The 26,172-nt window shown below is 40.6% G+C and overlaps 1 long non-coding RNA gene across 3 annotated transcripts in view; it reads right to left on the bottom strand.

The window, feature by feature from the left end:
* Positions 1 to 1,318: 1,318 nt before the first annotated feature.
* LOC120408248 overlaps positions 1,319 to 26,172 on the bottom strand; it is a 128,621-nt gene continuing 103,767 nt past the window's right edge. The window contains exons 5-6 of one of the 3 annotated variants that reach the window (XR_005600565.1): positions 2,899 to 3,074; positions 1,319 to 1,365 (exon numbers count right to left, since the gene is read on the bottom strand). This is a non-coding gene — a long non-coding RNA (uncharacterized LOC120408248). Of the gene's footprint in view, positions 1,366 to 2,777; positions 3,075 to 24,241; positions 24,380 to 26,172 lie in introns of those variants that run through there. The other 2 variants (XR_005600564.1, XR_005600566.1) reach the window with 2 other exon arrangements.

The following is a 26,172-nucleotide window of genomic DNA, read 5'->3' as shown; positions in this document are numbered from 1 at the left end:
ATAAACACAGCCTCCCTGGGAAGGCATGAGGCCCTCTGCCATGGACGATGCTCTCAGACCAAGCTGAGGCACAGCCCACCCACCCCAGGCAAGGTGCAAGGGGGGGAACTTTGCCTCTCCCTATGGCGAGCGTTCCCTGAGTGTCTTCTGCCCGTCCTGCAGCCCAGCGCAGCAGCCACGCTCTGGTTCTGCAAGTGCAAGTGAATGGGGCACTAGCTATGCCCCTCCCTTTTTCTCTCTGGCCAGGGGCAGAGATAGCAAAGCAGCCAAGATTGGGAAGTCGCCTCACCTGGCCGCTGCTCACAATGCCCCCGGAAGTCTGACTCGGACGCTCACTCTGCTCCAGCCCCACATTCTGGGCAGTCACCAATGCCAGGAGCCCAACTGCCCACAGGGGAGCTGTATGTATTAACTTTTTAACTTTTAATCCACTTTTAACTTTTAGGCACCCTTGAAACACCTATGGTGCCTAACTGGAAATCTCCCCCTAGTGGGCCCACAGTTGCTCCATAGAAATGTATGCACACCAAATATGAGGGCACAATTACAATAATCACGCATTCATCTGATATTTGTGCAAGTAAATAGCCAGTAAATCCCATAGTATCTATGACGCAGATCCTCAAAGGTATTTAAGTGCCTAATTTTGGTGAGATTTAGGTGACTAAATATCTTTGGGGAATCTGGGCCTAAATCCTTATTTGCTTACACAAAAGCAAAATGTACCTTGCAGTAGTTGTGCAAACAAACATACACAGACAAATGTATTTCTGTGTTTGAGTGCAGATATTGGACTTTTTAAAAATCTGACTTCAGTGAAGCTACACTATCATAAAACTGCAATAGTGATGAATCAAGCTGCCTTGATCCAGATTCTTATCAATGATAGCACTTAGAAGTGGGATTCAGTGAACTTGCAAGACTTTCAGAATAAATCTTATGGCAAGACTCTATGTAACATTTCAGTTTGGAGCAAAGCTGATGGCCTAGTGTGACAGAATATACCCTTGTATTCACACCCTACACACTATTGTAATAGTCTTTGTATAAAGTATGCTTTGTGAGGTATCATTTGAAAATTTATAATTTCCTGGTCAGTATTGTCCTGATAACATGTGTGACAACATTGTATGTGAAGTTATAAGATTTCCTTGTATGGTGTTATTAACAAATGTTCCAACCCCACACATCTGCCCAAGCAGAAGTCAACAAATAGGTCTTTCCTAAACAAAGGAATATGTTCTTACCTTAGAGAAAAAAAGGAAGCTCAAACAGGAGGGAAAAAACAACAGGGAACATCCTTCCACATAGACTCTTTGTCTCCTAGTTCCCAGATGGAAATGTTTTTCAAGTAGGGGACTGAAGCTATTAAAAAAAAAAAAGAGGCAAACACTCCAAGACACCACCGATTCTTTCCCTGCCCACCCCATTATCAACACTAGAGAAAACAAAAGAAAGCAGCTATTGGACTCAGCGCAGTCCTGACCTGAAAATTTGGTCAGTAATCTGCTGGAATATGTTTACTTTGCAACTAAGATAGTGTTTTAAGTAGATGCTAATAAGCATTTTATCTTTATTTTTCTTGTAATCATTTCTGACTTTTATGCCTTATTACTTGAACTCACTTAAAGTCTAGCTCTTTGAAGTTAACAAACTTGTTTTACTTTTTTAACTATCCTATGTGTTTAAGTTGAAGTGTCTGGATAAGGTAATAAGATGGCATAATATTTCCTTATTTGTACTACTCTAGGAGAAGGCTGGGCAGTACAGGGCATACATTTCTGGGGGAAGATCCAGGGATGGGGGTTTGTCGAGGCCTCCCTCCAGTCTAACTGAGACGGTGAGAGTCAGGGTGTAGCTGGCAGGCTGCAGTTACACACAGACACTCAGGGTGTGGATTGCATGCTGGAAAGCTGTTTGTGTGCAGCCCAGGTGGGCACTACTTCAGCAAGGCCATTTTGAGGCACGTAAGGTTGCAGGATAGGGGTCACTCAGCCCCCACTAATCTGGATTGTGCCCCACCTAGTTACTTTTGAAAATGGGCAATTATAATAGAGATGTCTTCTCCAAACCTTCTCTATCACAATGCACATGCACTATGCATCTATAATTATATAGAAGACAAATATCATGACAAGATCACCAGCTCTGATCTTCAGTCCTCTTAATCTAATCCACCCAGTTGTAGTTTCATCTCACTGCTAGTAGTTTTGATTCATTACATTCTATAGCAAATACCTCATTACATTATTGGCATATGATAAGCGGTCAAAGCAAGCCTAAAAAATGCAACCACCAATATTTCAGAATACAAACACCAGCAAAGTACATTAATATAATACTCTATTTCAATGCTGTTCTCTAATATGGATGAAACCCTGAAGTCCTTACTTGTTTTTTATTCTCTCTTTATGTAGCTAATCAACTCAATGCAAATTACAGCTTTACAATTAAAAATTCAGCGTAATTCAAAATTCTTTGTCAGTGAATATTCAAATATTCAGGCTCAGCAACTGCACTTGCAAGCACTAATACAGCTTGTTGGCTTAAATGCACAGGGGACACAAACAAAGAAAGCATCGTGTATGTGTTCGAATCAACACTTGCTTCTGATTTGGAATGAATGTTGCCAGAATTTTCTCCCCCCACCCCAGCTAGAATAAATAGTTAAAATAAAGGCAAAACGAAGTACCTAAACTGGGGAATGGGCTTTTTTTAGTTACATTAGCCTAATGGTAGCCCTTAGCATTCTACAAAATTATCAGATGATGTTTCAGTTCAGCAATAGTAGTGGTAAAAATTCTGGAAGAAGTTTAGGAACTATACATTGTAGTCTTCTCTTCAGCTGTGATGTGCTAGGTGATTTTTCAATGAATCATCAGAGGAAGTCATGCTTACTCTTTCAAATCTTCCAACCAACTTGTCACTGTCACTTGTTGGACTTTTTCTTGAAGCAATCTCTCTCTTTCCTCATCTTTAGACTGGAAATTGTTATTCTCCATGGATGTCAGCCTTGATTCATCTTCAGAATCTATGCACAGGAATAAGTATTCTTTCTTGAGTTTCAGCTGGACCTGTACAGAATGAGATTGAGATCTGAATAAAGTTCTGAACATCCTCATACTGAAGCCATGTTCTGCTACAAGTTCACTCTCAAAAAGTGCTGAAAACATTTACCTCCTGACTTATAAAACTCTACAACTACTTTGCTAGCATCAATATACTACTGCTTTTAAACCACAGACTGCTAAAGATGAAACCTGCCAAACTACCTGCAAGTATATGAAGTATTCTCCAATTCTTATGATATACTACTAAATAAACGTATACTGGAGTCTTAAACAGAAAGGCTCGTGTATGTCTTATACGGTATTTAAAAGCATCAGAGAATAGTGTTGTGTATGTAATTTTTATGCCTTTGTTTTCTGCAGTGCTACATATCTAAAGAGTGTTGTCTTTAGAGAAAGGAGCAGAGGTGAAAGTAAGCCAGTCCAGTCTGATCCGGCGTACCGGCAAGAGCCAGTACACTGTTACAAACCGCACCAGCTTCCGTGGCCAGCGGCGGGGAGCTCCAAGCCCTTTAAATCCCGCCTGCAGCTCCGGCGGCAGGGCTGGGGCCAGGATTTAAAGGGCTTGGAGCTCCCTGCTGTTGCGGAGAGCCCAGAGCCCTTTAAATCCTGCCCGCAGCTTTGGCGGCCGGGCTGGGGCTGGGATTTAAAGGGGTCAGAGCTCCCCGCAGCCATGGGAGCTCTGGGCCCTTTAAATCCCAGCCCCAGCCTGGCAAGGCTCAGGGCTCCCCACACCGGCGGGAGCCCTGAGCCCTTTAAATCCCAGCTGGAGCTGTGGTGGGGATTTAAAAGGCCCGGAGCTCCATGGCGGCCGGAGCCCCAGGCCCTTTAATTTGCCTGGGAGCCCCGGGAGCTCCCAGCCACCTCTGCAGCTGAGAGCCCCGGGTTGATTTAAAGGCCCTGGGGCTCCCAGCCACAGCTGGTGCCCCAGGGCCTTTAAATCTTGAGAGGCCCCGTCTCTTCCAGTTGAGGCCACGCCCCCCTCAGGACTCCGGCAGTACCGGTAAGTCCTGTAAGTTACTTTCATCCCTGGAAAGGAGTCATTTTTTGTTCAGTTCTGTTCAGACTTTCACGTAGATATATGTCATGCTCTCTCTTGTGGAGATTTTATCTTGTCTTACTCACTTTGCTGTTCTCTTAATCTGAAATAAAGCTTATTCTAACTGCAAGTATTTGTTTGCTTATTCTGTAAGGAAAAATATAACAATAACTATACATATATATGTAATCCCTCTGCCTTTCTGTAAAGATAAAATATTATATATATGCCCATTTTAGAACCTGTGGACAAAATAATAAAAGCTGGCTCAGAGGATTGGTAACAGACTGCAGAGCCTTTTACTGTTAAGTCCCTTGTTCAAATGTGGCAAGGCTGACAGAAAGTTTTACCATATGATGTGTTCACAAACCTAGAATAAATAAACAGTGTTAAATTAATTAGTGGTCCCCAATGTTGTTTATAGTAGACAGGTGTCCATACACCAATGATGTGTCCTTCTAACTCCCAAAAGGAATAGTTATTAACTTATATTTTGGTTTTCTCATATCAAAACAGATTCACAATGTCAAAAGTCAGTGGCAGGAACACAACTAAAAGTGAAAACAATAGTAACGCTTTATCTTATTTAGAGACCCTAGCTCATCTCTACTCCACCATCCCTTTGTAACCTTACTTAATTCAGACAGAACTCTTACAAATTACCAAGAAGTTTGCTCTATAGAATGGAATGGTGTCCGTAATCTCTGTTTGTCAGAGGGTGGAGATGGATGGCAGGAGAGAGATCACTTGATCATTACCTGTTCGGTTCACTCCCTCTGGGGCACCTGACATTGGCCATTGTCAGCAGACAGGATACTGGGTTGGATGGACCTTTGGTCTGACCCAGTATGGCTGTTCTTATGTTCCTATAGTTTGAAAGGAATGATATGTGTGAACTGACTGAGTTTAGAGCTGCTCTATATAAATATCTGAGACTAGTCTTTTCTTTTTTTTAATGAACTCACTATGTGGAAGAAAGTGTGTGAAATGTTGTATGGCAACAAAAATGCTGAATAGTGAAATGACTTTTCCAAAGTGTCCTATTGCATTTGTTTTCTCTCATTGTCTCTGCCAGAGGAACAATATCTTTCAGTGATACTGACAGTTTTTTATGCATGTGCACTAAAATGATGAAAATGAAAAACGTATTGTACATGACTTGCCTAAAGAATCTGTTTATAAATCTTGCCTTCAAATGCTGAAGTTAACCCTCCTTTTACAACCTACTGCATTACTGGACCAAGTGGGCCATTTGTGGGCCAGTAAAGCATGAACATGTACACACATTATCACTGTAAGAGAAGATTAGTTCTCTAGAGAAGCAATACATATTCATCTCGGACACCACAGGAAGACAGACAAGACATCAGGAATGTGGCTTCACTGGCCACAACTTTATTAACACATCTAGGAAACTATCTAGTATTAACCCTTCCAGGGAAGGTCAACTTTCCTTCTGAAACCCATACCACATGGGGGAGGAATACCTCCAGCCCTCACCACTTCCTCCAAACCTTTCACTTGTCCCCCCCCCCACCATTGCTGGGAACACACCATCCTTTCCTTTGTTTAACGGTGTGAGAAAAAGGGGAGTAGCAGCCTCAGCTTCTTCCCGCATATTCCTGAAGGGATGCCCTCACCTAATCCTGATTCCGGATATGGTTTATCCGGAGATGAGGCCACTGTGGAATGAGCACTTGCATTGGACACCAACCAAGCTGTGACAGCTTGAACACATTACGAGCCAACATACTGTCATATACAAAGACGTAAACCAGACCAGTGAGGAGCTGTGTCACCCCTGCCCTGCAATCTTGGATGCCTCACAATACCTTGCTGACAGTAGCTCCCACCTGAGCTGCTCACAAATAGCCTTTCAGCATGCAAACCACATTCTGAGTGTCTTTGTGAAACTACAGCCTGCCAGCCACACTTGGGTTAGATTCTGGCTCTCACCAGCCTTGGTTATACTTCAGGGTGACCCCAACACACTCTCAGTCCTGGATTTTCCCCCAGAAATGTCTGTCCTGTATGGCCCACCCTCTCTTGGACAGTCCTACTACGTTGTCTGATATTTCTTTAAGGGAACAATATGCACCAGTTTACCACCTTAAATGGATTTATGCAGACACTTCAACTTAAAAACTGGATTAGATAAAAAAGTAAAACAAGCTTCTTAACTATAAAGAGAGATTTAGAGTGAGTACAAGTGATGAGGCATTAAAAATAAGAAATGGTTGCAAAGAAATAAAGACAAAAATGCTTTCTAGTGCCTAGCTTAACAAACTATAGTTTGGTCAGTAATGCTGTTGGCAACATGAGATGAGAAATTTAGATTCAAAGCTACATTTCTCATCACATGCTGCCAACTGCATTACTGACCAAACTTTGAGGTCAGGACCCCTCCCCAGAGTTCAGTGGCTGTTTCCTTTGTCTTCTCAGGTGCAGAAAATGAGATGGGCAGGGACAGAGAAAGGAGTGTCTCCGGGTATTTGCCCCTTCTGTTTATAGTTTTTGTCCTTTTTTGAAAAGCATTTCCAGCTGAGAACCAAGAGACAATGGAGTCTGCTGGAGAAAGGAGACTTCATGTTGTTTCTTTGCTAAGACACAGATCTCTTTTTCCCTGCCCCCCTTTCTTGGCAAAGAATGGCCACTTGATAGGTGATGGCCCATCACGTTTGCTGATATCTGGCTAGGGTGTCAGCTTACCTTTTGTCTTTGAGATACTGGCTTAGTCACTCAGACTTATCTGGGAAACACACTTCAGCCATGATTTCAGCTTTTGTTTATAACTTTACACACGATGTTGCTAAATGCATTTTACTATGATATTACTGATCAGCACGTTGTGAGTTTTCAAATGATACCACACATTGTATGCCTTGCACAAAGATTATTGCAATAGTGTGTAGGATGTGAATACAGAGGTGCATTCCATCACACTTAGCTATTGAGTCTCTGAGTTGCTGAGAGGAAGGTGGAAAAAATAAACATACCAGCACTGCCCTGGCCTATTTGGCAATGCAGGAAAATTCCTTCCCAGCCCCAAAGAGGTGATTAGCGTGAGGCTCATATCAAGCCCAGACATCTGGTTCTACTCTAATCCCAATAGGGGAGCTGCCACTCCTTGTTGCAGAATGGTGCCCTGGGCAGGGGAAATGGCCAATAAGCACCGTTGCACGCTTCAATCCACTCAATGCATTAGGGAGATCCTTTCCCCACTTCTCCTCTCCATGACCACAAGAATGCTGAGCGTCCATGGGAAGTGGGGGAAAATTGGGGGCAATTCTTAAAAACACCCCAGGATTTAATTTTCCCTGCTGGCCTGTAAAAAGGCTTCCCAACTCTACAGGCTGCAGGAGGGATTTGTCTCACTCATGAATGTAATAAGTAACCATTTTGATTACCCCCCCCCAAAAAAAATGGGAGCTACAGCTCTAGAAAGGAATGTTCTTTCTGTGTGACTCCTAGTTAAATGACAGTCATTAGCAGGTATCAGACACTGGTGAGATATGTCCTTCTCTTCGTTCATAAGATGTTAATCGTGTTAAAATTATGAAAAGTTATTTTTAGAAGAACAGATAATATGCTTTTTAATTATTTACTGCAAATCATACAGAAGTTAGGGAAAGTGGCTGAAATAATAGAGCAGAATTAGGAGCGTGTGCAGTTTGTACTCTGCTCAGATTGCATTTTAAGTATCTCTGGTGCTTCTCGATATTTGTAGGCCTTCAGAACATGGTACATCTGAAAGTGACATTGCATTTCAGAAGTATAAAGCACTGCAGTGAGGAGCAGTGCCAAGGGTGATCCTGGAAATTTCAGACCAGTAAAAGGTACTCCATTACCAGGTATAATAGTAGCATAGAAATATTTTGGCATGTAAGCAAGGTAGAGCATACGAAGAACCAGCCGCCATTCTATTTAGGTTTTCAAAAAGCTTCTGATAAAGGTCCACCTACGAGGCTCTTAAAGAAACTAAATAGTCATGGGATGAAAAGTAAAATACAGTCATGGATTAGTAACTGGCTAGGATACAGAAAACAATAAATAGTAAATTTTGAACAAGGCAAAGGGTCAACAGTGAGGGACCCCCATGTTCTGTATGTGCACTATGCTGTTAAATATATTTATTAATGGTCTGGAAAAGTGAGATGAACAGTTATGTGGCAAAATATGGAGATGACACAAAATGACTCCTTTTATAAAAGTCCAATATATACCTCTCATTTTTTTGTCCTCTATATCTCTACATTCATTGTTTCTGCTATTTCCCTTTTGAGATTAGATGTCCAGAAATGACCAGGATATTCATACATTTTTAAGGTCAGAAAGGACCATTATGATCCTTTGATCTAGCTCCCAGCATTACACAGGCCATAGAATTTCACCCTGTGAAACAAATAGAAATCAGATAAAAGGATCTGGAAATTTGCACCACAACTTTTGGAGGTCTTTACATATTTTCCAATGCAGTTAGTTAAACAATACCCATAAAACTTGTTTTTACAGTTTATATTGCACACCTTTTTTCACCTATTTTGTGTTCCCATGGCTTCTCAATTATAGTTGTAGGAAGGCCCACAGCCCTTTAACCAAGGTCTGTTTCCTTTTCTTTTTGACTGTTTCTAGGCCATATGAAAAGAGAAAACAATACAGTCATCTCAAGTGTACTTTGCTGTCTTATAATTACAATCCTTTGTGTTTGTTGTGAGTCATGATGCTAAAGGCCAAGTGCTTCAAGAGATATGATGGCATGACAATGATTGCACACAGGTGTATGCAGCTGCTATTATCAAATCAATCTCCGTTATTAAAATAATTTTATAAAGATTGACAAACATATTCTTAAAATTACTTATTTCACATTCATATTCTGACATTTAGGTTTACAATGCATATATGTGCATTTGTCATTCTTTAATGTCATGGGTCCACATTCTAACAGCCTTACTCATGTTGAGTAGCTTTGTACTTCACAATTAGCCCCTTTGATTTTGATGAATTCAGTGGGAAGCTATGATTCACCATAAGTCATAGTACATTATTTTTTACTTCCATTATACAATTAGAAATGGAGGGAGAAATCCTGGTCTTATTGAAGTCAGTGGGAATTTTGCCATTTACTTCAATAGAGTCAGGATTTTACCCTAACTCTATTTATTAACTGTGCATGTATATATATAAGCTATGTGAAGGGAAATTACACTGGATATATTGTAACTTTGTCATTTTAGCTGAGATAATTTAATATGAAGAAAACAAAGAAATCTCTCTTTGGGGGACTTATTTTATAGAATAAATAGAAAAAATGAATTTAGTTAACAATGTTTGCAGCTCTGCCACTTGGAAGATATACCTTCATCATTTGTTACTTCATAAATTTACCAGACAGATTGCACTATGCTTGGAAAGTTGACTACAGTAGATTACATAGTGACGGTAGCTACTATATACTAAGACTGGTTTAAGTACTGGAGCAAATTGCAGATTTTTTTTAAGATGCTTATATAGTATATCTCAGCAACCAAATGAGGTATGTGGAAGGAAATCATCATACCAATCTCAGCCTCTACAACACTGAGAAATATGCCTCATCTTTATTTCATTGCACAGTCAGTAAGCAAACACCTACCATAACACTGAGCTGGTATCTGTTGCATCGTACCACATTAAAATGAATGGGGAAAATTGTTCATCAAATGAATAAAACCACAAAACAGACCAAGAAAATAGAGATGAATTTTTAAACTTTCCCCATAGATAGCTCACATATAGTATCACCGTTATTTTTGAGGTCTTGTTCTAAAAAAGAACAGGAGATTTATTTTGTTTTGGTTTTTTTTCATATAATTGTTACAGGCCTGACCAATGGCCATAGGCTTGACCAATAGAGTTACACAAGCATGAAACTGGAGTAACACAGTAGTGAATCAGGCCCCATGTGTGTAGGTATTTCTACTGAAATATTCCAGTAACTTCAGTCTACAGTGTATTCTTTATTATAATAGTAAATATCCCACAAAAATTGAACATCAGAGTCAAGATTTTCAAAAGTGACTAGTGGTTTGGGTTCCTCATGTTTCAGAGCCTGATATTCATGGCACAGACAGTGAGCAAAACAGGCCACTTTCTGCAAAACAGGACCCTTTAAAGTATCTCAATTTGGGCACCCAAAAATTCAGGCACCCAAAAAAGATGAGTTACTTTTGAAAATCTTGGACAGGATAACTCAGCTTGAAACATTTGGCATCTGAAATTATACCCAAAATAACAGCTGCCTCACAGCATCCATGCAGCATTTCAAATTATTATGCTGCCCTCTGAGAATCACAGATGCAGTAGCATCAAATGTGTTAATGAACAGCTGTAGAAGCCCCATTGCTTTAGATGATAAAAATTATATTGGACAAAACAATTGAAATTATAGGAAAAAATCCTGTTCCCTGCAGGAGTATAGGTTAGACGTTATGTTCTAATATCTTTTCCATGTCTAATTTCTGTGGGCCACATCCTTCCACCATGCCCAAGCATGAGTAATGGGAGATCTGCAGGGATTAAGAGAATGGGGACCTACTCTATGTATGTCTACACTATGAAATTAGGTCGAATTTATAGAAGTCGATTTTTAGGAAGCGATTTGATACAGTCGATTGTGTGTGTCCCCACTAAGCTCATTAAGTCGGTGGAGTGCATCCACAGTACCATGGCTAGTGTCGACTTTCAGAGCATTGCACTGTGGGTAGCTATCCCACAGTCCCCGCAGTCTCCGCTGCCCATTGGAATTCTGGGTTGAGCTCCCAATGCCTGATGGGGCAAAAACATTGTTGCAGGTGGTTTTGGGTACATGTCGTCAGTCGCTCCTCCCTCCATGAAAGCAATGGCAGACAATAATTTTGCGCCTTTTTTCTGTGCAGACGCCATACCACAGCAAGCATGGAGCCCACTCAGCTCAGCTCACTGTCACCACTGCTGTTGTGTCTTGGGTGCTGCTTAAAAATCCCATTTCATTTGCATCAGCTGTTTTTAGAGGCTGCAAGGAAAGGCAATTCAGTTGTGTGTCTAGAGTTTCAGGTTTCAAACAGTTGATATTTCACTGCTGCTTTGAAAGGGACGATATTTTTAAATAGATACATACCGAAAGCTAAAACAGTAAGATTAAAAATCTCACAGAATTCCAACTCTGTTGTCAGAACTTTTTTATTTTTTATCTGACTAGTAAAACACTGTTGGTAACTAAGAGTCACAACTTCAGTTGTTTTTTAGTCCAGTCTTCTTTAGGGAACTTCTGTTTTTCCACCTTTAAAGATAAGTCACTCCTGTCACTACAAAATAAACCTTAATGAACCAATATCTTTTGTGTCCGTATTGTGCCTGTATTGAATATCTAACTATACCACTAACACAGAGTAACCAAATGTATGAGTATCTGTCAAGTCGGGCGTTATGAACATGAGATTTACCAGCTGAGCTGCCTGAGCCAAAAGCTGCACTGCCAAAGTAAATAGATGCAGTAGATAACCACCAACCCAGCAACTGAAGGGCTCCAAAAACCCATGCAGAAATCTTAAATCAGCAGTAGAAAATCCAGGAAGGAGAATTGCGTTCTTCATGTGCCACCCCACCCCACTATTTCCAAACAATTAACACGCTATGAAAATGTGTTAAGGAGTCTCAGAGTTGGATCAGGCAAAAGATTTATAATCAGGGAGCATTTCCACACCAAAAAGGAGCCATTGAGAAATGGGATAAGAAGGGAAATGTGGGGATAAGTAGAGCAGTCCAGTGGAGGGGTGTGTGGTGAGAATGAGAAGCCAAGCATTGCAATGTGGAGAAAGACATTTTGGGGGAAAGGGCTGAAAGGTGAGGAACGCAGTATGGGAAGGTGGGGAGTGAAGTGGAAAGTGTGTTTCGGGGAGGGGGGATACAGGCAATCTTCCACTCAAGGACAATTGTGAATGAGATTTAAAAAGTGGACGTGTTGTGGTGTGGCGGGGAGGTGGGGAAAACACTTGTGATAGAAAAGCAGGAGAGGGCCGGGATAGCATCGGAGGAGGGAAGGGGGCTGTGACTGAGAATGAAGAGTGGGAGCAGGGAATAAAGAGCTAACCCCACCTCCAACACAACAAAACACTGCCACTCGGGAATGGGGCTGCTGTGAGAGGCTTGGTGTCAGGAGCTGCGGGAGGCCGGCGAGCCGGGGCTGCTCAGACATGGTGTGGAGCAGTGACAAGCACTGGGGGGAGAGAGGAGACTGGGAGCGAGGCTAAAAGGTGTGCAGCTGGGGGCGTTGCGGAAAGAGGGCCCGAGAGCCCACATCACCCGTGGGAGTGGAGCTAAGCCAGGGAGCAGCTCTGGGCTGGGCTGGCCAGCAGCATGCTAGGCCTGAGCGGATCCGGCGCACTGTCTGGCTGAGTGAGCTTCTGCCGCTGCTGGGCTTTGACAGCTTGGCAGAGCAGAGTGAGCGGAGCTTTACGGTAATTGTGGTTCTCTACTGGTGAAGTAGATGGTGCAGTGGACGGTGCAGTGCTGTCCGGAGCGGTCACAGTGGAGCGCTCTGGGATAGCTCCCAGATGCCAATACTGAATTGCGTCCAGACTACCTCAAATTCTACCCAGCGAGGTTTATTTTAGCACTAAACCCCTCACCGGCCGGGGAGTACAGAAATCAATTTTAAGAGCCCTTTAAGTCAACAAAACAGGCTTGGTCCTGTGGACAGTCCAGGGTTAAATCAACCCAATGCTGTTAAATTCGACCTAAACTTGTAGTGTAGACCAGGGCCACAGAGCACATGCGCAGCAGTTCCATGGATAATACTACTACTATTTGCAGTAACACTTTGTGTAGTAACTGCTTTTCACTTTTACACAGGTGGTTTTAGCAAATAAGGATGAGATTTGCAAAAGCACTTCAGGAAGTTAGGCACCTTGGAAAATCACACTCAAAGCCATTTTCCATGTTCTGATCTCAACACCTGCAAATTTCCCTATGCTAAAAGGTTGCAGCCAGCCAGGCCAGTGCCAAAAGAGAGCTAGCTGAAGTGGTGTGGGTAGGATGCCTGGAGATGAACTTATTCAACACATTTGCTCAGTAGGGTCTACTGATGAGGGTCTTGTGAAGGGCTAACTGGTGAAAGGGAATTCTTGGGAAAAGGGGGTATAGCAAGGGAGCGCCTATGTCTCACTCATCCCTGATGTTCAGAATGACCTTCTGGAGGCCATCCTTACCCAGGCATAGGCTAGAGCAGCCTTCAGGCACCTTTTCTCCCACTCTTTTATCATCTACCAGTGCTAGTTCAGGGAATCTGGCCCACTGTGAACATCTCTGAAAAAAATGTGGCATTTTTATAGTCACTTTTCACAGATGAGCCACACTTTAAGTCAAAAGGAAAACATGGAGAAACATTCAATTCAGAAAGCATTTCTTCCCTGTATGTTTTATTTCTCTTACCTGTTTTTAGTTATTAAGAAAAACAGGAGTTCATCTGATCCTGCCCTGAATTCTTCACCTGAAGTCATAATTAGGGTGACCAGATATCCCAATTTTATAGGAACAGTCCTGATATTCAGAGCGTTGTCTTATATAGGCACCTATTACCCCCATCCCTGTCCCAATTTTTCACACTTGCTATCTGGTCATCCTAGTCGTAATCCTCCATTGTGATGTCACAGTTAGTTACTATGGCAATAATTACTAAGAAATTGACTAAGCAGAAAGAACAGATGAAGTTCTAAGCAAAAGCAATCCATTTTTTGAAATTATCTCTTGCTATAACTAAAGCAAGGGAAAAGAAAACGGAAAACACATGGTAGTACAAAGTGACAACATTTTTCCTTAGTTCCACAATCCTTTTTAACCTTCAGATAGATTGCTGCTAGCCAGAAGTAAAAATAGCCTAGGAGGTAAAGTATTTATAGATACATACGCACACACACACATCCATGTTCACAAAGTTAAAATATGTATTTGTTCTAGAAATATACTTTGGCATTTGAAACAGCCTCACTGGCTCTATCTTTAACCATGTGAACATCTTACAATGTTTCATCTTGGCAGGTTTTGGTGGTAAAATAATTATATGAAATCGGGGAGACACAAAGCAAGATTAAGCTAATAAAACAGTATCAGAAATAAAATAATATTTTAGGGCTCAAAAGGTGAAGTATTGTGAGCAGACCAGAGAATGCAGATAAAGCCATGTCGGGGATAATTTATTCATAAATGATCCTTTGAATAGTGAGTTTGGAGAGTCAGTATATTTTCTTTATCTTTGGGCCCTTTTGGTTGGCCAATGATTCCATGTGCTTTGAAATAGTCATGGGTAACCTACATTAGCAGCAGTGTCCTTTTGACTTCAGGGATGCCAAAGAATGGGGAATAAAGGGGAGAGGTTTCACAGAATGAATGGAAGATGGGAAGAATGTCTCTAAATTAAAATAATAAAGCTTCCTAAATATTTTTCAGGTCTCTTAAGGAGCAAGGTGTGTTTGGATGTGTTTCAGTTGAGCAAAAACAGAGATTTTTTCAAACCATATAATCTATAACACTGTACACTAGTATGGCCTGCCAAAGACAGGTTCTTCTACTTTTAAACATAATTCTTCTGTGTCTGATTTCTGGATTGACATAGGTATAATCAGTATCAGCGTCACTTCATTTGTAATACTACTATGTATAGCAATAATATTAATACTATATTATTACTATTATGCTGCTTTTATTATACAGTTATTATGTATAGTAATAGTGATTTTATTATTATGTTTTTAAATTGAACGTATGAAATGCCCATACAGTATTACTTGTGGTCAGTCCAGTGTTATTCCTTGGCTATGAAACTTCACAAGTTTACACATCAGCCCTTCTCATACATTTTGGTTAGGAATAGAGTGTCTTGTGTATGCTACAGTGAACTTTAAAAAATTCAAAATACGACTCGTCTTTTGTTTTTCCTCTACCAGCCAGACTTTCACAAAACAGAGACAATGTGCATGGACTATGTAGCAATGATTGCATTAATTTTCACTCTTTAGTAAGAATACAGTCAAATCTGATCAACAAGAGAATTTAAGACAATAACTTTAAAAACAAAGAAACTCACAAGATATGTCAGAACTGATTTGATCAAAGTTAAGAAAATTAATTCCCCGGTTCATGTATTGAACCTTAGAATTCTCTCTCCCAGATAACGTGTATACTGTATTTATAGTAGCATTATACAATAATACTTACTGTCACTCTCCTCAACTTCAAAAATGATCACATTTTATTAATCCTTTTAAAATATTTATTCTGATGAAGAGCTAAAGGCTAGATGGAATAAATGAAGAACTACCAATTGGAGGTGAAGGAAGCTGTAACAGTCTAGAGCCTATTCAGATAAACTTTCATAAATCCACAACTCTCTTTATTCCAAAAATTGCATGAGAATGGTTTCTCTTATGAGAATTTCAGTATTTTCTGGTTTTATTCTGCCCCAATACCAAATTTTAAGGTAGACTCCTGATTCATAAGCCACTTCTAAATGGACCAAACATTCACTGCGGAGAAATAATTCAGTACATTGAATACTGGTACATAATGTCCTACACACTGTGTGAAAACAACACTTTCCTTTTCCTGTGTATCTTCAGGCTGCATTTTGTGAGGAAACACTTGGGGGATATGAGTTAGGAAGTCCCTTAGGAAACGTAGTATGATAATTGGATTTGAATTCTTGAGATTATTGATTTGATCACCAGATTCCCAAATAGGAATAGCAACAAAATATGGATTTCTCTCTCTTTGTCCATCCATGGGAATACCCATGTGTTCAGTCCCCTGTTTTCTGAATCCATGAGAAAAAATATTAAGTAAAACTATACATTGCTTTTAAAAAATCAGTATAAGATGGACAGAGATAAAGACATAATCCACTGTGTGATTTGCTTTGTTGGTAAAAAATGGAGATTTTCCCTGCAATTTAGTTACAAATGTCTTTGTTTATTATCCTTAAATGTTCTACAATGTTTTTGTATGAAAAAATATAGAATGAAGAGGCTTATATAAAATACGAACTACAACAACAAAAATTAGTGTTTGGTAAAGGTTATCCCTTGGGGCTAGACTTTTCAAAGGAGCCTAAATGAGTTAGGTCAGGGGTTCTCAAACTTCATTGTGCCGCAACTCCCTTCTGACAACAAAAATTACTACAGGACCCCAGGAGGGGGACTGAAGCCTGAGCCTGCCCAAACCCCGCCACCCAGGGGGTGGGCGGGAGCCAAAGCCCCACTGCCCCAGGCTTGGGGGGGCAAAGCCCAAGGGCTTCAGTCCCAGGCAGGGGGCCTGTAACCTTAGCTCCACCACCCAGCGTTGAAGCCCTCAGGCTTGGGCTTTGGCCTTGGGCCCCAGTAAGCCTAAGCCAGCCCTGACCCACAGTTTGAGAACTGCTAAGTTAGGCACAAATCTCTCACTGAATTTCAATGAGAGTTTGGCATCTAGCTCCTTAGGTACTTTTGAAAGTTTCAGCCCAGATTCCCAATCAAGTTCAGTCCCTTATGGATTGTAATAATTGTTCTTTTTTAGAAAACTCACCCAAATCACTATAGTGAATGACTTTTTATGTGCACTTGAAAAAACTGGACAACTACATGTTTCTTGTGTATCTTGTGGCCATACAGAAGATGCATAACTACCATTAACTATTATAATACACAGTCTGTCTGCTGTAAGAAAAGGAGATTGCATGGCACACGCTCCCTGCTAGACAGAAAGGATTTGGAGATGAAAAGCAGGAAAAGGTTAACAGCAAATGTGCTTTAATCTAAGAACAATACTCAGAGATAGGCAGAAAGCTATGGCTTAAACAAACGTCTGAAACTGAACATTTTTTGTGGTAGCAAATCCAGGATTCATCCTTGTCTCTCCTTAGTGGGGAGATGAAGTCTTGGTCTCTAGGGCTGGGATTCTGAGGCATCTAAGGAGTTGTACATTTTCCTTTGAAAGTCAAGGGGAGCTGGGAGCCTCCCTCCCCTTAAGTGCCTTTAAAAATCCTGGCAAGAATTTTTTGACCACAGTACACCAATCAATTTTAATGTATATCACTAATGCAAGCCTAACAAGAGACTCCATTTTCTGACTTCAAAGAAGAAAAGTTACACTGGGAGAAGCATAAACAGAAAAGCACAAGATTAAACTATTGTACAAGGGGAAGCTTGGTTGTAGGTGACTGTAAATCATCTTGATCTTATTGCCACACAACATAACTAAATATAATAGAGACAAAAAGAATCTACCCTCAATTGTGTCAGGTTTTATCTCAAATAAACCAGTTTTGGTGATAGAGGAAAAGTGCAGGGGAGTTAAGTCTTCCTATTGTTTTCAGTGTCATTATGTTATATTGCAACTAAAGCAGCACCAGCAGGAGTCTTAATGAAAGACAAAGGCTGAGTGGCAGTGAGACTATTAAGGAGGAAAGAAACAAGGGTACATTCATATTAATTGCTGTTTAACAGTGTGAGAAAATGTATTTGTGGCCCTATCATTAAACAACTTCCAGTACTGCATGCATTATTTATGTGACTCTCCCAGGTAACTTATACAAACATTGTCTGTATTCATCAACAGACAATATTTGCTACCTCACAAGAGACCATTTGGTATATACACAGTGGTGTTGCTCCAGTCATGAGGTGCATTATTTTTGTGTTAAACGAAGATGGTTTTGGATATCTGGTTGTGTCAGCCTGCAGTTACTATAAATGTATCCATTACAGAAGCAATAACTGGAAATAATGCAAAAAATGAACTTTCATTAACTTCTAAGCTCATTTAATATATGGACTGGTGGCATGTGCATTGCCAGTTTGACTGAAGCTTACTCCAGAAATTATGGACTCTTGATTCTATGTGACCATGTGTATGCTACAAGAATTGTATATCTTTTCAATAAAAACATATTTTAATGGAAACAAGATGAAAATAAATTTTCTCAGTTGATCAATGCCATTAGATTTCCAGGACAATTCTGTCTTTGTCTTTGCTGATATAAATGAAGTTTTCATGTTGAATTAGCTTAGGTAGGACAGAATTGCTCATGTCATGATTTAGATAAAGTGGTTTACCCTATCCTGTGCTCAGAAATGCAAAGAATAAAAGAAAAGGGGTGAGCAGGAGAACCATTTAGATAATTATTTAGTCTCAGTATGAAATGAGTACAAAACCTTGCAGAGATTTAAGAAATCTCTAAAAACCCATAAAGCACCTACTGTTTTTCTTTATATCTCATGTATCTCTTTCATGCCTCACTTTTATCAGTATTGTCTATATTACACAGCAAAAAAAATGAGTTCTATAATTATTTTGCAATGAAGCAGTCTGATAAAAATGTATAATTTTTAATCCACGTCCACTTAGCTGGCATATCATTTTGTTGTCAATCTAGCTATGGCGTGGTTTTCCGGATCTGCATATCTCCAACACAAAGTTAGTTTTCAGCCAATAAATAACCTAATATCTAGGCTTCATATAAATGTGTTATGAGATCAAGATGCCTTTTTAAAATTGCAAACACAGAATGGGCTTCTTAGTTAGCCTCCATGCTGAATCAACACTGAATATCACCCTAAGTGGGACTTAACACCTGGGATAAAATCCTCAGCTCACTGAAGTCAATGAGAATTTTGCCATTGACTTCAATGGCATCGGGATTTCACCTCTGAAGCACAGGCCCAGCAGCTTCCATTAAAAACTCAGCATTTACCAATTGTTATGACACAATGGTATCTGAGACAACACAGTTTCCTTCTATTTTTAGAGTAGGAGATAACTGTGGCAAGCGAGTGGTAACTATGTGATGATACTTGGAATCTGCTTTGTTTTTAATGGCTTCCACTCTGTTTCTGTGGTTAACTAATACCAAATGACCCACTAAACCTAATATTCTATTTCAATAAACAAAAATAATGCATAGTGCTGTGCCAAGCGTGTTCTGTGTGCAGTTCGAAGAGTGAAATACAGCCCCCCCCTTTTAACTCCTAATGCAAAACACGCCCCTGGAAATGCAATCACCACTAAGCAGAAAGGGACCTTCTTAGCCTTCTCTGAATCAATCTAATTAATTAGCTCATCCCAGCTTATCCTCCTTGCTTCTGAGTTCTCAATAGAAATAACTGCCCGATTGCTGAAATTCCTTTCATTAGCAGTCACAGTTACAGGAAGACAGAAAGAAAACAAAACAAAACACAAACATACATAGTGTTGTTTCTGTATTAGGGAAGCTCATTTATACATCTTTGGTGAATGTAGCTAAGGAGATCATTAGGTGCCTTCACTTCCAAGTCATTCTTAATGATTTGCTTGCAAAAACTGGTGAAATCTCATTCTCAAAACTCTCAGTGTTTCAATCCTCAGGGTAGCTGCTCGCTAACTTTTGAGCATGCCTCTTTAGGTATTCATTGCTGATTCTTTTCAGTTTCTCGCCTGTGGAAAAAAGCAAACCTTTCTCTGACTCCATTATATTTAGAATCCTATCATCCAGTTGTGTTTATAATGTGTCTAAGTGGGGACTAAAAGCCTCACTTTAAAGAACTTTTGGGAGATCTGATGACCTTTCATCCTTTGCAAATTAGCTTGGCATTACTTTTCTCCTTAGAGATCATTTCTCTGTGAATTGCATGGATATTTCAGCCTGTGAAGCAGGAGCTTCCTTAAATGCAATGAATCCGGAAGACTATATTTTTGCAAAAACATTTTGAAGACTACCAAGTAAACCACAAGGCATTTGAATGTCAAGATCTGTAATTTTTTACACACAATGTAAATTTTTTATAAGATAGTATACCACGTCTCATCAGAAACAAGAAATGAAAACTCTGAAATGTTCATTTGCAAGCTATCATCTTCTGATTTTAGTTCTGGTGTAAGATTGTATGAAGCTTTAATCTCATCTAAAGTATCAAGAATACTCTCAACCTGCTTTTGTAGTGGATGGACTGCCTCTACCCTTGCTGACCATCTCTTTGTGCTTTGGCATTTTAATGTAATTCTAGTATGCTTTTTCAACACATCCCAATGACAACTAGAAGTGGAAAATAGGTCCAAAATAAAACAAATTTGGGAACAGCCATTGCAGCAGCTTTTCCAACAAGATTCAGTTTGTGGGCAGCATCTGTTGTGAAAGATATGTACTGAATTACCCACGAACTTCAATTTTGAACACCTTAGAATAAGAGAAATGTAGGACTGGAAGGTATTGGGAGAAGTCCAGCCACCTGGGCAGAGGCAGGACCTTAGAATAAGAGAAATGTAGGACTGGAAGGTATTGGGAGAACTCCAGCCACCTGGGCAGAGGCAGGACCAAGTAAACCTAGACCATCCCTGGTGTTTGTTCAGCCTGTTCTTAAAATCCTCCACTGGTGGGAATTTCACAGCCTCCCGTGGAAGCCTATTCTAGTGCTTAACAATCCTTTTCATTAGAAAGTTTTTCCTAATATCTAACCTAAATCTCCCTTGCTGCATATTAAGCCCATTACTTCTTGTCCTACCTTCAGTGGACATAACAAACAATTGATCACCATCCTCTTTATAACAGTCCTTAACATATTTGAAGGCTGTTATCAGGTCTCTCCTCCATCTCCTTTTCTCAAGACTAAACAGGCCCAGCTTTTTTAACTTTATAGGTCAGGTTTTCTAATCTTTTTTCTTTTTGTAGCTTTCCTCTGGACTCTCTTCAATTTGTCCACCTTTGTATGCTGCAGCCATGTTCACTCCATTGTCTTAAGTTTCCCCCATGGAATCACTCATATCTAAACCACCTTTTATAGCTTCTCTAAAATCATCTCTGTAATACTCTCCCCTGTTTTGGTATGGATATCAGTTAAATCTATAAAGCTTTCAGTTGCCTTTGCTCTGTCTTTTGAAACCTCAGCCTTAACACCTGAGACATTTGTGGCATTTGGGAGAGGTTTGGAGTGCAATCAAACATAATAGAGAAGTATTTAACTTTCCTAACCTTGTCAAAAGTAGTCTGCCATACTTTCCTTGAGATCCTACTGATGAATTTGGTTTGATAAGTATATCACTTTTGCAGTACAAACCTTAATAGCTTCCGCATGATCTTGCAATACTCTATCGTACCTTGCAAGCAATTCAAGTAAACCCAAAAAATTACCATTATAAGGATTGTCTAATTTGCCATCTGAACCTCTGAAAGCTAGACACCTTTTACCAAAGTACAGCAAAATACCCAAGAGACAACACAAAATATTGTACCCTCATGTCCTTTTGTACCTTTGTCAATTGTATAACCCCTTTCCAACCATTACACCAGTTCCATCCAGCAAGTGACTACCTCCATATGTGCCTTTGAATGTTCATGTTGGCACACTTGCTCGTTAAAGTGGAAAAAGTTTGTGAAGCTGGTTTTATGGTTGACAAAAAAAGATGAGAAATTTGGCTGGAAAAACTAATAAGCAAAACAGAACAAGGAGGCAAGAGTCGAACTGTAAATCCCAATGTGGGTAACCAGACTCAGACTAGCTCAGCTCAAGCTAGCATGCTAAAAAGAGCAGTATGGATGTCGCAGCATTGGTGGCGGCTCAGGCTAGCCACCTAGTCTGAGCTCACCCAGCCCCTTGGGCTTGAGCACTCCATGCAGGGCATTATACGGGGCCCCAAGCACACCTATTAGGAAACGGGATTTAGGTGGTCTAGCCTAATGGTCAGACCAGTGGCAGTAAGGTCTAGTGATCAGGGCAGTGGCAGTCAGAGGCAAGGAACATCACCAAAGGCTAGAGACAGAGTCAGAAACCAGTAGTTCAAATCACAGGTCAGAACTGGAGTCAAGCCAAGGGTCAGAGCCAGAAATGGTAACTGATGGTGAGGAACAGGCAGGGGAGGCTCCAGACTCCAGCACACCAAGCGTGTGCTTGGGGCGGCATGCCGCGGGGGGCGCTCTGCCGGTCGGGCAGCAGGCGGCTCCGGTGGACCTTCCGCAGGCGTCCCTGTGGAGGGTCTGCTGGTCCCGCAGCTCCGGTCGACCTCCCGCAGGCGTCTCTGCGGAGGGTCCGCGGGTCCCACGGCTCCGGTGGATCTCCCGCAGGCATCCCTGCGGAGGGTCCGCTGGAGCCGCAGGACCAGCGACTGGCAGAGCACCTCCCGTGGCATGCCGCCCTGCTTGAGGTGGTGAAATGTCTAGAGCCGCCCCTGGGAACAGGAACTAGAGATGAGGCAAGAATCAGGCACAGGGTAGGAACCAGGAACAGGGTTGGATGCAGATCACAGTAAACAGGCAAAGAGCAGGGTCTGACATGGCAGGGAGTCTGCACAATTGCTTGGATAGCCCACCTGGCTCACTTCCTGGCTTAAATAGTGGGTGCTAGCCAATCAGGTGACCCCAAGTCTTGGGTGTTCTGATAGGACTTCCTGTGGGACCTGGACCTTCCAGAATTACTGAGAAGCTGTTTCATCTGTCTCCCTGGAAACAGATTGACAGAGACTCAGGGCCCTGCAGCCCTGGGTTCTAAATCTACTGAAACTGTGGACCCATACCCTTGAATCCTTTTAACTAGACAGGGCCCCGAAGACACTGTGAGCCAATATTATATATTCTCAGCACTTGTGCTAACTATTAACCAAACCACCAGCATGCTTTACACTAACACAAGATTTCAGTGAACTGCATATAACCCCTGTTGGTTATACATGCAGGACCATTCAGAAGTGATGCCAAATATAAATAGTGTTGGTTATTTTCTAGAGATAATTGGAATGATTGGTGCAGGTGCTAGGAATAATTGAGGTAGATGTGTCTGTACCCTGAAAACAGGAGGTGAAAGGTAGATAAGAGAAGAGAAAAAACATCTGTAATAATTAGGGTCTTTTCTATTTGATGTGAACAAATGAGGTATCAATATAATCCAAATTTAATTTTTGACTTTGGAATAGTTTAAGCTGCAAATCTGTTCTCCGAAGATTAATATACTAACCTTTGCCTTTCTGTATAGTGCTGATCTATCTGAGACTTATAAACACCAATTGAGCTGAGCTATCTGACATCTTACTGATTAATAATCAGAAACAAACCCTCTAACAATACCATTTTGTGGCACTAAATGGGGTTTCAAGTACAACTTTTGTAACACTCAGGACAAACTCCACCCCCCCTATTATTTAACATTTATCTTCCTTGCATTTGCTAGGCCAAAAGTCTGGTTCTAAATTAACAATAGGAATTAACCATTTTCTACCAAAAAACAGCAAACAGAATCTGTCACTTGTGGCCACGTAGCCAGAATGAATGAATGAATGTGGATAAGGTCAACTGAGGTCAAGTGAGGAGGGCAGTTACTGAGAAGGCGAGGGCCCCATGATAGAAGAAAAGAGCAAGAAATAAAACAAAACAAAAAAACAAAATCTCAGGGCTCTTTTAACAACCCCTTTGCCCAATCTTGATATTTCAGCTTTACAAAGTGTTGTTATAGATTTGGGGTCATTATTCTAGTATTTATTAGTATTTTTTCCAAGGGTTGATACTCCTCAAAGAGGAATTTAATTTGATCATTAGCCATACCTTGAGAAATGTGTATAATTATGACATGCATGATATATGTATTGATATAGAATACAGATGCCACAGCTCTCCATCTTTCTAGTGGCGCCTCATCTAATATGCATCTTTCTAAATATCACTGTATCCACCTTGCAATGGAATTTATTTAATATCTGATGTCAATCTGATGAGATTCAAAGGTAGGAAGGATTGAAGGTCAAATAGCTTTTGGGTGAACCATGCTTTCTTTTGAAGAGCCATTTGAACCAATGTAGTTTTAGTTAGCAACAGCAAAATCCATATTAGAAACATGTGGGGTGGGGAGGGGTCTGGTGAAAAAAAAAGTTATTTTTTTCAGATCTCCCTAGCCGTTCTGAGACAAAAAACTCAGCAAAAGCCTTGGTTCCATAAGTCCTTCAGCAATGTATAAGCCTGCGCAACTGTGAGTAGAGGCTGCGAATTGGTGTAAAAGAAATTAAGTACTAGACATAGGCTTCTTCATGAGCAGCTGTATCAGGCTGTTTTCATGCCTTCTCCCTTTTCCTTAAGACTGCAGGGTAAGAAAGGGGTGAGGTTAGTCTTAGCTAAACTTTCTCTTCTTATAATTATCTCCTCATAGTAGGTAGCAGTAACTTGAAGACCTCTCAGCAGTGCTCCTTAATGCAGAATTAAGTTCCTCTCTGCCTCTTGTCCTGCTCATCACTTTTTACCATGTACTTATATCTGCAATAGTCCACACCTGTGCTGTGAATGAAGAAGCCCTAAATTCAGCATAGGAACTGGATTTATGATTATACCTAATCCACAGAGTTAAGTGTGGACTTTGAATTTGACCCCTAAACTAAAATACAAAATAAACGTATACGTACACCACATACTGTAAAGACATAGTGAAATAAGGAAATGTTCTGAGAACCACTGGCAATTCAACTGCAACTTTTTTTAACTTTAAGAAATATACACATGTCTTGTTATGTCATTGCAGCCTGTCAAAGCTGTGCTAAAGAACATTTCTAGTTCTGGATTTTCAACTATATTGTTATCTGTGAATTTGATTATCTTACATGTTATTTAGTGCTCTGAAAGGGCCAAATTGACAGCACTGGAAATTAAAGTTCTACATTTATCTACAGAACAGGTACAGCACAGGCAATAGGAGTTTTCCCATGCTTGGCCCACCATGTACTATTGAACCTTTAAGACAGATGGAGGCTTGTTCAGTTTCTACATTAATTCCATCCTTTGCCTGAACATGGAGACTGCCAACTCTGTTGTTTCATGTTCTCCATTGTCACACAGAAGCAAAAGTACTACTCAGTGTTAGTAAGTGTGGTAGAATTTGGCCCAAAGGAATCAGTCCATATTGATAGGAGACATCTAATAATTCTTTCCTAGAGATTTCTTCACAGAAGACTGAAAGGAGCAGTTTTCAAATTTGAAAAAAACTAAAATATAAATCAAGATGATTTCCAAATGATTTAATTAACTGAAAATAATTGTTTGTCACACAGTTCTCCAGCAATATGTTATTTCAGTGACTCATTATTTTAGCACTTACTATATAGAACAGAATGCACTCAAGGGACATGGTTTGATTCCAGGCAATACTATTTAACTTGGATTAGTAACTGCTGTTTTTATGAGACAGAGCTGGATGTAAGCATGAGTCTGTGGAACAGAGACTGTAAACTGTCACCTCTTATAAAACCAATCAAAGTCCAAGGGAAGGGCCATGTACCAGTACCTTTACTTATAAACACACTGTGGAATAGTAGTTGGCAATTGCAGGGTCCCAATGCAATAAAGTACGTAGGAAGTATAACAGTGCATGAAAATAGAAGTCATTTACATGCAAATCAGATAGTTGCTAAAGGGAAAAGGTGTCATGATGGTTAAATTACATGAATGGCAGATGGTAGTTCTGGGGTCCGTTCCCAGCTTTGATACAGATTTTCGGTGTACTAGGTTATCACTTTATGATCAGCCCTGAGCAAAGCATATATTTCTGCTGCCCGAGGAGCAGCCCAGGAAGCAGATTGTGACTTAGAGGGTAAAAATCAGCTTTCTGGTCTCCTGCCTGTTCTAGGGGGAAAGCAAACTCCACTGAGCTTGTACCTAGTGCAGCATGCATCATTACCTGGTATGCCAGTGCAACTATGCTGGACAGTGCTTTAGGGGCAGAGCCAGGGCTAGGGCTTTAAGAAGCATACCAGATATCACTAGATGTGCAAAAACATGATGCATTAGTGCCACTGCCTCTGACCCTAATGCACATCCATAAAAGGACTAGATAGAGCCTAGGCCTGAGTTCCTTCTGTTGTTTCTGTAAAATGGGGTCAATAATATTAGTTTACTCCATGAAGGGAGTTTGGAAAGCATGTCAGAGTCCTTGGAGAGTGCTGTGTGCATTTTACTGAAGAGATACAGATAGGTTAGCCTCAAAAATCAGCTTTTGATTTACAAATCGAGAAAGTGTTACAGAACATATATTAACAGAAACATTGTCATGATTTTTAGTGTTAATAAAAATGGTTTAA

The sequence above is a fragment of the Mauremys reevesii genome, linkage group 6 (assembly GCF_016161935.1).
Source record: "Mauremys reevesii isolate NIE-2019 linkage group 6, ASM1616193v1, whole genome shotgun sequence".
Lineage (NCBI taxonomy): Eukaryota > Metazoa > Chordata > Testudines > Geoemydidae > Mauremys > Mauremys reevesii.
The sequence above is the reverse complement of the archived record's forward strand: the minus strand, read 5'-3'. Positions and strand labels throughout refer to the sequence as shown.